Source organism: Mytilus californianus, unplaced genomic scaffold (genome assembly GCF_021869535.1).
Source record: "Mytilus californianus isolate M0D057914Y unplaced genomic scaffold, xbMytCali1.0.p SCAF_6, whole genome shotgun sequence".
Lineage (NCBI taxonomy): Eukaryota > Metazoa > Mollusca > Bivalvia > Mytilida > Mytilidae > Mytilus > Mytilus californianus.
Window position 1 is genome coordinate 10134980 of NW_026262712.1, and position 12910 is coordinate 10147889.

The 12910-nt window shown below is 31.8% G+C and overlaps 1 protein-coding gene and 1 long non-coding RNA gene across 2 annotated transcripts in view; both read right to left on the reverse strand.

The window, feature by feature from the left end:
- Positions 1 to 2458: 2458 nt before the first annotated feature.
- On the reverse strand, positions 2459 to 4431 carry LOC127705296 (uncharacterized). The gene is made up of 2 exons (XR_007983815.1): positions 4321 to 4431; positions 2459 to 2786 (listed from the first exon to the last, which is right to left on the reverse strand). It is a non-coding gene; the product is annotated as an uncharacterized LOC127705296 (long non-coding RNA).
- Positions 4432 to 6626: 2195 nt separating this feature from the next.
- Positions 6627 to 12910, reverse strand: part of LOC127705292 (di-N-acetylchitobiase-like) — a 393977-nt gene continuing 387693 nt past the window's right edge. The window contains exon 10 of the transcript XR_007983813.1: positions 6627 to 6737. The gene's annotated coding sequence lies outside the window, so the exon portion shown is untranslated. The remainder of the gene's footprint in view (positions 6738 to 12910) is intronic.

The following is a 12910-nucleotide window of genomic DNA, read 5'->3' on the forward strand; positions in this document are numbered from 1 at the left end:
AAAAAGAAACGACCCTTAAATTCTTTGAACATCTTAAAGGGTTCATGGTTGTCTTCTGACCAAAAAAAGCATGTTTTGTAAAAACGCCTTTCAATTAAAATGAAATGAAAGTGTGTTCTAACAGCCAAAGAGCAGCTTTCGTGATTTCAGAAACTGATGGTCCTTTAAACAGAGCACATTAAAAATATTCCTGTATCATTAACTCTCAATGTTTGAACAGAGTCATCATTTAGACTATATGCATATTGGATAAGCGTTACTATCCATCTTTTTCAATCTACGAGCCTCATATTTCTGTACCCTTAAAGGCTTTTTAATGGTATTATCTTTGTAGTTTTTAACTTTTTATGAATCATATGAAAAATTGTGCAATATATTCCTAGTGGCACTGATATTCATTTTCTTTTGCTAAGCGAGAGGGTCTTGAACTGGGCTAATAAACATCTGAATTTTGAGATTGTTTCTTGTAGGAAAAAAGTCTTTTTTGGGGGTTCCCAGTATTCGAATATTGTAAATATTTTACAGGATGCAGATTCCATTCAATTACCCTCACATGATTTTTACCCCAGGAAAAGCCGTTAGTGATATGAGCTGCGAGAAATACATGCAGCATGTCCCAAAGTAGAAAACATAGTCTAGGAGATTGTGTCCTTCCTACACGGCTTGTTGGTTGTTATAAACCCCTACTGTTGCATTCGACATAAACCTTTCAACCCTGAACCAAGTGTTATATTTTGGACAGAGTATTCATAACTGCTTTCTACTCAAACCAATTCATGCATTTCTAGCTTCTATTCTGAAAGTTTAATTAATCCTAAGTGCGTTTTCCCAATCCAAAGTCTGTCAAAAATGTCAGAGAGTGTGGGTCAACTTGCAAAGGTGCTCCCTTGAAAATATTCTTCTTCAGTTGTTCCGGAGAGTTTGCCAAAGAGTAGAGGAACTACAAGAGTTAAGCATATTTAAATGCTATGTCTATCCAAGACTCCAGAAGCAGTTTCCCTGGAGTTGTCCATTCATTGTTCAAATGACTTTTTGCATATATAATATAAATCTTTGTGCAGATTGAACTGTACCTTAAGATATTAAATCCTTTGAAAGGAAATACATAAAGGTTAGACTTTATATTATTTTCAATCCCAGATCCACCTTGGGCAAATTTGATTAGCGCAATAGTTATAGAAACTGGTTTTTCATAGTCCACGAACATAAATACATGAATCTGATGGCTTCCCGAATACCCACTATTGCACTATCAGCTCTGTTGAAGCTGTTTGAGCAATCGCGATTCCGAAAGGCAAAGCTGTAAATTCTGTTTTTATAAAACCATAAGAATTTTCTGTGAAAAATTAAACATTGGAATTTGTAACATTGATCCTTTAAGTCCAGACTTTAATATGGTCAAATGTCCTTTCATTTTGAAGAACTTTAAGAGTTTTGTAGATAAGCATAGATTGGTTTCAGGTTAAAAATTGGAAGTCTGATCCAAAATTCATATTCTAGATATAGAAAGCTTTTTAGAAACCATGCCGGTTTCTAAAAAGCTTTCTATATCTTATAAAATATCTAACATGCTTACAGAGTTGATTAGTTTTGTCTCTCTGATACCAGACCTATTAGGAAGAGAAACAAAATTAGGATGAAGTCCTTCTTGGACTATATATCAAATACCAAAGGATCTGAAGTTTTTACATATCTTTGAACATGAAACCTTGGTTTAATCCTGAATACTCTACAGGACTTGGCCCTTTTTGAAAAACTGATTCTTTTATGACTTATTTTCTGATGCTAAATTGGCCATTTTTGAAAAACTTATTCTTTTATGACTTATTTTCTGATGCCAAATTAGTCCTTTTTGAAAAACTGATTCGTTTGTGACTTATCTTCTGATGCAAAATTGGCCCTTTTTGAAAAACTGATTTGTTTGTGACTTATTTTCTGATGCAAAAGCTTTAACACTATCCTAATTTTCTAAGATTTAAAATTATTTCAAAAAGTTTTCATCTTACTGTATCATCATAATTAAACAAAGAAGACAGCGTACAGAATTTTAAGCCTGGTAGCTACACTGTACAACATATGATAAGTTTACTTGGTATCATCACAGATTTGGAACTTTTGTAACAATTTACTGTGGATTCATTATTATTCATTGGCTACCAATTTTCATCAATTTCTTGGGTTCAGGCCTAGGTGAACCATGAGTTTAAATGTTCAACAAATTACAAATTTTTTATCAGGTTGTATGCAACCTTCAAGACAAAACCATGAAATCAAATATCCACGAAAAGGCAAGTTTTCCGCAACCCATGAACATTTGAACCCACGAAAAATAAATGAATTCACAGTATTTTACTTTTGGCATTTCAATGCAAAGTTCCACAACACCAACAGTAATTGTCATATCTAACTGATCATGTAGTATGTCACATGATGAAAAAAACAATCCAACCAAATAAACAAAATATTAATTTTTATTACAGTTATATGTACATTTGTATCACATTTTACAAATTGTGTTTAAACATACTGGATTTACCATTTTCCTTCATGAAACATTTTTGATCCATCTGCTTGTTTACAAAATGAAAAAAAATAATCATTAAATGGGCCTCATTTTACTTATAACAATGATACGGTGTGAAAAAAATGTGCACTGGTCCCCTGTCCAAAATCTTATTCACTTTTCTAATGGAGCATAGTTCAACAATTTTTCAATCAGATCAACGTGGGCCAATAACATCCTCCTGCAGCAGTATCTCTTCAGTCCTAAGGCGTCTAATGCATCACTAAAATATATAAAAATGTGTATTATAATTATAGCATGTTAATAACATTATACACATTTTTGTACAATGTATAACATGCTATAATTATAATACACATTTTTGTATAACATTGTTATACAAAAATGTGTATTATAATTATAGCATGTTATACAAAAATGTGTATTACAATTATATCATGTGATACAAAAATGGGTATAATAAATATACCATGTGATACAAAAATGGGTATTATAATAATACCATGTTATACGAAAATGTGTATTATAATTATACCATGTGATACAAGAATATGTGCACCACTGGCACAATTACATTTCAGTGTTCTGTGATTCATGATAATAGTCAGTTAAACATACCAAAATCATTCTGACATGTTTATAAACTGAATCATGCCAAAGCCAACGAAATAAGATTAAAATAATTTGCTTCATCAAATAATGTTTTACTAGTATCAATAGTTAAAGTCTGTAAAAAGAACCATGAAAATTTCAATCAACCAGTATTTACAAGTATTGACCACTTTAAGGAGTATTGGGCAGTGAACACCAACCAACCTTGTCAGTGAACTATAAAATTTTAGTAAAATTCCTTAATCCCTAATTTGACATCTATATTATGGCATATGTACTAGGTTTCATATTGATTTGACCACAAACTACCTTGAACATGTTGAACCTAAACTTTAACCTAAATGTATTTCATTTGAATTTTCAGTGAACCTTGAAATCTGTGTCCTATAATGGTTTACTTTTATAAATTTTGACTTGGATGGAGAGTTGTCTCATTGGCACTCATACCACATCTTCTTATATCCAAATACCATAATTTGACAAGAAAATTAACAGTTCACTACAAAATGAAGGAAGGAAGGAAGGACAATAAGAGAAATCAAGTGTTGAACTGTAATCTAAAAATGAACTTATGAGTACAGTACACAAAAGGATATTCAGTCATAATTACTTTTGTTGGTGTTGGGTGAATCACTCTGAATCAGGGTGATTGCTGGTAATAACACTCTGATTAGATTAACAACCATCACTGACCATGTGATGTTCTTTCTATTGAGTATGAAGAAAAGTATTTCAAAGATATTTGACTGATCCACCTTGAGTGTACTGTATATATTTGAGCATGCAGTTAAATTGGTATTATACAGACTCTTTTCTGTAAATGACATCTGTTTCGCAACCTCCAGTGTTCTAATGGATTTTTTACATAATCAAGTTGTTGTCTCATTCATGTATTTCTTTTTAATCATAATCTGTCATACCTTTTATTTCATTGTTTTTTTTAAATCATGTTAGGATCATGAGGATAGAATAAATCTAACTTTGGAATAAGCAAGACCAAGAACATTTTTTGTGTTTCATAGTTAATTGGCTCTGAATATTTAGTACTGGTAGGTGCTTTACCAGCAAATTATCTTGCTTTTTATTCTAACTCATTACATCATAAATTATTGCAGTCAATGACACAAATAAATCAAAGTTAAAAGGATAGGCAGAAACATAAGTATTTTCTAAGTCTTACTCACCCTTCTGTATATTCCACTTGCAGCAGTCCTAAGTAAGCTTCCCACTTGTTTCCAATTACTTTACCACAAGTAAAACAACGGACAGGTATTATCATTTTCAGAGGTTAACCTATGAATTAAATATACTGTAATGAATATTATACAAAGTACATGTATTATTATTATACATTTAAATCAGGGATTTGTTTGAACTTCACTTTGGTCTACACAAATAAATAAATACAGCTCGAAACATGCAAATAAAAATTAAAGAAAACAAAGGCTTATCATCAGTAAATCATAAGAAATAAATGGGGAATGTGTCCATGGGACACAGATGATTCCCCTGCTTGCATATCATATGAAGTTATAAAGGGACATAACTGAAGAATGGTAAAAGTGACGCTACCCAAATTTGTAATTGATCTGAGTTTTGTGGTAATAAGTATTGTGTATAAATCTCATAACATTTGGTTCAGGCTAACTTAAGTGAAAGAACAGAAATGAAAAATTCAACAATTTTTAAGTTTATAAAGGGGCATAACCCAAGAACAGTAAAAGTGACGCCACCCAATTACAAACTTGATCTGTATCATGTGGTAATAAGCATTGTGTATAAGTTTCATAACATTTAGTTGAGGCAAACTAAAGTTGGAGAACGGAAATGAAAAATTCAGCAATTTTTCCATTTGTAAAGGGGCATAACTCTAGAACGGTTATAGTGACGCCACCAAAATTCAAACTTGATCTGTGTTGTGTGGTAATAAGCATTGTGTATAAGTTTCATAACATTTAGAGAACGGAAACCAACTTTGGGACGTACGTACAGACAAACGTACAGACGGACAAGGGTAAAACTTAATGCCACCTCAGCTACGGTGGGGGCATAAAAAGAAGAGAAAGACATTATTTCATGTATTTCAAGAGTAAATTTTAAAACATCGCATTCAAAAAGACTGTTAAATTTGTAGTCCTCTCATCCTTTGACTGTGCTAGGGACATAAGCATGATAAGCCTCAAGAAATTAACTATTCTAATTATTTCAAAGGGATAAATATAAAAACATGCATTAGTTATCAAAGGTACCAGGCTTATAATTTGGTACGTCAGACGCGCGTTTCGTCTGCATAAGACTCATCAGTGACGCTTAGATAAAAAAAGTTAGAAAGCCAAAACAAGTACAAAGTTGAAGAGCATTGAGGACCCAAAATTCCAAAAAGTTGTGCCAAATACGGTTAAGGTAATCTATGCCTGGGATAAGAAAATCCTTAGTATTTTAAAGATAATTCATACTTTTGCAAACAGTAAATTTATAAAAATGAAAATTAAAGTGTTAGCAAGACCACTTATGGCTTTGGCTCTCCTTATTCCTTTTTTCCCCGTTACTTATTTGAACTTATTTCTGAGACTACTTTGACAGTTGTAGTATCCTCAGCTTATTTTTACTTATTCAATGTATTCTTGCTTTTATCAATATATGCATTATTATTTAACAGTATTTTTCATATTTATTCTATCTTATATATTTATTGTGTATAAGTTTCATAGCATTTGGTTGAGACAAACTAAAGTCGGAGAACGGAAACAAAATATTCAGCAATTTTTCCATATGTAAAGGGGCATAACTCTAGAACAATAAAATTGACACCCCAAAAATTCAAATTTAATCTGTATTTTGAGGTAATAAGCATTGTGTACAAGTTTCATAGCATTTGGTTGAGGCAAACTAAAGTAAGAGAACGGAAACGAAAAATTTCGCATTTTTCCAAAATTTTGTAAAGGGGCATAACTCTAGAACGGTTAAAGTGACGCCCCCAAAATTCAAACTTGATCTGTATTTTGTGGTAATAAGCATTGTGTACAAGTTTCATACCATTTGGTTGAAGCAAACTAAAGTTAGAGAAAGGAAACGAAAAATTTAGCAATTTGTCCAATTGTAAAGGGGCATAACTCTAGAAAGGTTAATAAAGTGATGCCACAAAAATTCATAACTTGATCTGTATTTTGTGGTAGGTAATAAGCATTGTGTATAAGTTTCATATCAATTGGTTGAGGCAAACTAAAGTTAGAGAAAGGAAACCAACTTTGGGAAGTACCTACAGACAGACGAGGGTAAAACTTAATGCCCCTCCGCTACGGTGGGGGCATAACATAATGACAATGATACATACATTAACACTGTTAATGTACACTACAAACTGCTCAGAGTCTGAAAAGACCATATTTTGTTTACTGGTCAAGCACAGATTTTACTTAACAAGACTTGTTGTTTGTTGATGTGGTTTGTAAGTGTTTCTCGTTTCTCTTTTTTATATACATTTGTAGATTAGACCGTTGGTTTTCCCGTTTGAATGGTTTTACACTAGTAATTTTTGGGGCCCTTTATAGCTTGCTGTTCGGTGTGAGCCAAGGCTCCGTGTTGAAGACTGTACTTTGACCTATAATGGTTTACTTTTATAAATTTTGACTTGGATGGAGAGTTGTCTCATTGGCACTCATACCACATCTTCTTATATCTATTGACATAATCTCGGCAGTACTTAACTGTACTCGACTCTGGCCTCGACTTTACTTAATAAGTCTGATTCAGTACTTGACAATCTTGGTGTAGTCTGAAATGGTCTGGACAAATGCTCAACCAGTCTCAAACTGTCTGGACAAGTCTCGACCAGGCTCGACCAGTCTCGACTCTGTCTCGACCAGTCTCTACCTATCTAGACTAAGTCTTGACCTTTGAATTTAGTCTTGACTGGTCTGAATCAGCCCATCTAACTCAATCATATATTGATCTTACAAAATTCCAGGTATTTGGTAAAATCAAAGTGATGGGAATCACTCATGGAAAGACTGGAAAAGTAGTTTGAATAATTTCATGTTTAGGTATGGTGTGGACAAAAAAGAACATTAATAAAGCATTATTGCTGACAATTGCATAAACTGCAGGTCTTTAGAAGGAAAAGCACTTTTCCAGTAGATAAAATGAGCCAAATGTAAATCAAATTGAATGATAGGGGGTCTCTTAATTTGTACAATTTCATTTAAACTGCAATTTATATCCTAACCAAATAATGTTCTCTGTAACATATCTCAAACAAACAAAAATTGCAAATCAAAGATTCTTCTAATAAAGTTTACCAACTATCCTTGTAAGACATAGGACCAACAGATAGACTTGAAGCCAAGAACTTTATTGTGTCAAAAATATAATCTAAAAAGGTTGTTTTGGGGCATTTTCCATTGTTTTGTAAGTTGAAACATAGGTGTACTATTTTTGTACTATGGGAATTGCTTATTGATTTCGAAAACAATTATCATGGTTATAAGAGTGTATTCTTATCAATTAATATTTTAAATATTTTTCAGCAAAGGGTATTGAAAATGTACCTTTTCATGCTTTTCAACATAAACAAATTAAACAAGCATTCTGTGAGTATTGCATGGCAATACTGAGTCCCCTACCGGTTAAAAATTCATTGTATTAGAACAAAATTCTAGCTTGATCTATAATTTGTCATGGTGTAAACTATATAACAAATATCAAACATGTCAAATCAATAGCTTCAAGCATGACTAAAAAAAGTGTTGAAAACTAATTATTTAAGTGAACTTTTAAGTCCAAGGACCATAACTCTGCACAAAATCATCAGACCGGAAAAAAATTTGAACTTTAACTGTAACTTGTCATGATAAAACTACATACCAATTATCAAATCAATATCTTCAAGAATGACAAAAAAAAGTGCAGAAAACTGATTATTTTATGGAATTTTCTAAGCAAATCAATATCTTCAAGCATGAAGAAAAAAGTGTGGAAAACTGATTTGCCGGACGGACGGACGGATGGACAGACAGACGGACGGAGTGCAAACCTAAAGTCCTCTTCGACTTCGTCGGTAGGGACTAAAAACTTATTTTATTGAATGTGGATTCTTTCTTGATTGCAAATATATATATATTCAAATGACTAAAATTGTTAACAGACATTTGTTCTAATTAAAAGTTTTAAAATTTTACTAACTGTTTCAAGCCAATCACCATGATCATTGATGATCACTGATAAAAAAATAAGTAAACTAACCTAAATTGTTGATTTATAATTACAGATGATTATTGCAGATTTATCAAGTAAATTATAGGCCTTACTTGAATACCTTTTATATATTAATATTTAGATTTCATATTTTTTTTCAAAGATCTTGTTAATCCTTAATTATAACCATTTATCTTTCAGACATAATTTCACAATCGCGTTATGTAGTGTAGATCAAAAGTAATAGGCAATGATTAAATCTATCATCCGTATATATATAATATCAAACATCTAATATATACATTTGTGTATTCAATTATGAGATCAAATATTTGTGTATTGAGATGTATAAAGAAGGGTCTGTATAATTATGGTAGACTGAGGTTGATTAGTTATGTGGTCAATATGATTGGCATTTAAGGAGGTGGGGCATTGTAGTTAAAGGTCCACCTTGTCTCTGGTTGTTTGATAATCATGACAGTTGTCAATCATATTAGTATTGTATCATTACTCAATTACCTAATCAAAATGAAAAAAAAAAGCCTGCACATCAACACACCTTAAAGACATACATACTTGATGATGAACTGCTCCAAAAATATATCCATTTTTTTCAGTTTATATGTGCATATGTGCACAGAATGAGAAGTATAGGGAACTATATTTCAATGTGTATACATTAAGGGGACGACCATTTGAAATTCGGGGGGGGGGGGGGGCCAGGAGGATTTGTTTTGGATCGGTTATTTATTTTTGTAAACTAAGAGGACAGATTATCTATTTTCCGCACTATTGAAGCCAGATTTTTCATTTTCATTAAAGCAAGGGACTGATTATTTATTTTCACAACTATATTTATAATATTCGAAAACATACAATTTTTAAATTATTTGTTTATTATAAATAATTCATGTATAGTCAAGTCATTATGTACCATTTAATCAGAATTAATTATTATCCTCTGCAGAAATGAATCTTCTATATTCCCCAATGCATATACATGTATTGCATACATACACAGTATTAAAGTTTGGTTGTAACTAAGGCTCTTTTAAAAGTATTGGCAAACATGTTTCGCCGAGCGGAGCGAGGCTAAATTTTTTTTTGAAGGGTTTCTGAACTGCTGAAGGCCCAAGAAGCTATAGAACAAATGATGCAAAATCATGCCTTCTGGGTGTTCCCCAGACCCTTTCTTAAACTGAAAATGCAAGTTCTGTTTTAATAATTGTATGACAATATTTTGGTCTCAAAGCAAAATCACGTTATAGATTCAGTGTAAGACTTAAGTTTCTAGGAACAACATCAAAAGATATGGAAAGTGTTTCCCGATTTTTTTTTTGGAAAAAAGATGAATTTATGAAGAATCTGGTGCCATCTCATACTTTCGATTAGACCTGCTGAGTTATTTATTTTCAATACATTGCAAGTCAGGTAATTTATTTTCAAACTACCACAGAACAAACCATTTATTTTTGTGATTATCAAGGCTGAGTTATTTATTTTCAAAATCCTCCTGGCCCCCCCCCCCCCCCCCCCCCAGAATATCAAATGGTCGTCCCCTAAGTAGCTAACCTGTCCTTAGTTACTTGTTGTTAGGGAGGCCGGTGCCTTAGGAAAGATTTAGAACAAGTTCCAATCTTTCCAAAAAAGCAAAAATTTTCAGTTGGACTTAAAGCATGTTACAGGGGCACTAGCTACCAGATATATAAAAATCTAAAATATGATTTTTTTTGTTCAATCATTAATGAAAGTGAAATAGTGAAATAATTATTTGCTTTTAGCAGCCAGTATGGTTCAATTTGGTCAAAATAAGCTAACAGACATTGATGATGAATTATTCACTTGCAAGTGAATAATTCGACCTCATTGAATCCGTATTCATGTGAACTTCAATTCAACACCTTAGCTAGAGATGGATAACGCATGAATTGTGCGTGCAAAGTTATTTAAAAGAAAAGAATGTCAACATTGAAAGTGAAACAAAGGTAAATCATTTGATTGATTGATTCAATCCACAAAAAATCATTCTTATACAGGTAAAAACGATGATAAACATATAATTTTAATCTATAATATGAAATTAAACAGACCTAGAATAATCCAGATGCACGAGTTCGCTTAATCTATTTATATCTATATTTTTGTTTACAGCACTTATATGGTCATCGGAGGACTTCGGAGGTCAACTCGATAGTTAATTAGACAGCGTCTAGACTAAAATATACAAGAAACGAAGCTACATATTATCGAGCCCATGCCCTGTAAATTGTTTATTTTAGACTTTTAATAGTTTGGATAAATGTTTTACATTGTTATAAAATCAAATATGAGAATTTGAGTCAAATCGGCGAACACAAATTTGACAGCTAGTGCCCCTTTAACTCAGATAGTCACCTTTAAATTTAGATTTTCATAAAACTATACAGCTATCTCAGTTATATATTGATCTTACATAATTCCAGGTTGTTTGGTAGTTTGGTTTATTGCTGTCAATTTTAAGGATTTAATTAATAGGTAAAAAAAGCTATAATTTTCAGTTCGGACTGAATTCAGACAATGTCAGATAGTCACCTTTAAATTTGTTTATTACTTTTTCAAATTAACTTGGATTTTCATAAAACTATACAGCTATCTCAGTTATATATTGATCTTACTGAAATCCAGGTTGTTATGTAGTTTGGTGTATTGCTGTCAAATTTAAGGATATAATTAATCTAGGTAAAAAAAGCTAGAATTTTCAGTGGGGACTAAATTCAAATAGTCATCTTTAAATTTTTTATAACTATTTCAAAGCAACTTGGATTTTCATAAAAATCTACAGCTATCTCAATTATATATTTATCTTCAGAAATACCGGGTAATTTAGTAATTTGGTTTATTGCTGTCAAATTTAAATATTTAAATTATAGGTATCTATCTGAATTTAGTCAAAAGTGAAAATTTTAGCTTATTTTACACATTTACTAAGTCCTTAAATTTGACAGCAATACACCAAACTACAAAAGAACCTGGCATTCTGTAAGATCAATATATAATAAAGATAGGTGCAAAGTTTGATGAAAATCCAAGTTGATTTAAAAAAGTTATAAACAAATTTAAAGGTGACTATCTGAATTTTGTCCGAACTGAAAATTCTAGCTTTTTTTCCTTCCTATTAATCATGTTAATTATATCCTTAAATTTGACAGCAATACACCAAACTACAAAAAAACCTGGCATTCTTTTAGATCAATATATAACTGAGATAGCTGTATAGTTTAATGAAAATCCAAGTTGATTTAAAAAATTAATAACAAAATTTAAAGGTGACTATCTGAATTAAGTCAGAACTGAAAATTCTTGCTTTTTTTTTTACCTTTTTCCTGGAATTTTGTAAGATCGATATATAATGGAGTTAGGTGGGCTGATTCAGACCAGTCAAGGTCAAGACTTAAGGTCAAGACAGGTCGAGACTGGTGAGACTGAGTCAAGACTGGTCAAGACTGAGTCCAGATAGGCTGAGACCATTTCAGACTACACCAAGATTGTCAAGTACTGAATCAGACTTATTAAGTAATGTCGAGACCAGAGGCAGAGTCGAGTACAGTTAACATGGTTAAGACTTAAGTACAGTTAAGATTCTTGTTAAGGAAAATCTGTGCTCGACCTTTCTGGTCGAGCACAAAATATGGTCTTTTCAGACTCTGAGCAGTTTGTAGTGTAAGTACACGCACCAGAAAATTATTTGGATATAAACACAAATAGTATGAATCGATACTATCAGTCAGGGGTACTACTTGTACAAGTAATTTTTATTTACTTGAAGAAGTAATTTTAATATACTTATATAAGTAAATTTATAGGATACTTATACAAGTGTATTTTATTTACTTGTATAAGTAAATTATTTTTTGGCTTAGTTATGTCCCTTAGACATTCAGATTTTTTTACTTATACAAGTAAAAAAGTCATCCTATCTTCTTTTCTTGAATTCTTAGAACTTCTTCATGTTCTTTGCTATAACAGAATTTTGAATTGTCTGTCCTTTGCAGATGTCTTTACTATTCATTTAAGTGTAATTTCATGGACAATGAAAATCTCATTTGTCTGTTATCTTTAGAACACTGCTCATTTACAAGCCCCCAAGGAGCAATTTTTGAAGGCCTTGCGCAAATACTTTAGATCTTTGCTCAGTCAGTTTCTTTGTTGAATTAATGAGATGAAACATTGAACTCTTATCAAAAATTATGAGCTAACCTGAGAGAAATTGTGAAAGGCATGATTTTACATCTCAAAACTTGAGAATTTTTGTGGGATTGTAAAAAAAAATTACTTATACAAGTAAATTTTTTTGAAAATTAAGGGGAGATTATTCAAACAATATAATTAACTTGTATAAGTATATTTTATTTACTTCTTCAAGTAAATAAAGATTACTTGTACAAGTAGTACCCCTGACTGACTATGATCATGAGTAACTTTTAGGAAACACAGGGGGAGGGTTGAGATCTCATAAACATGTTTAACTCCACCGCATTTTTGCGCCTGTCCCAAGTCAGGAGCATCTAGCCTTTGTTAGTCTTGTATTATTTTTAATTTTAG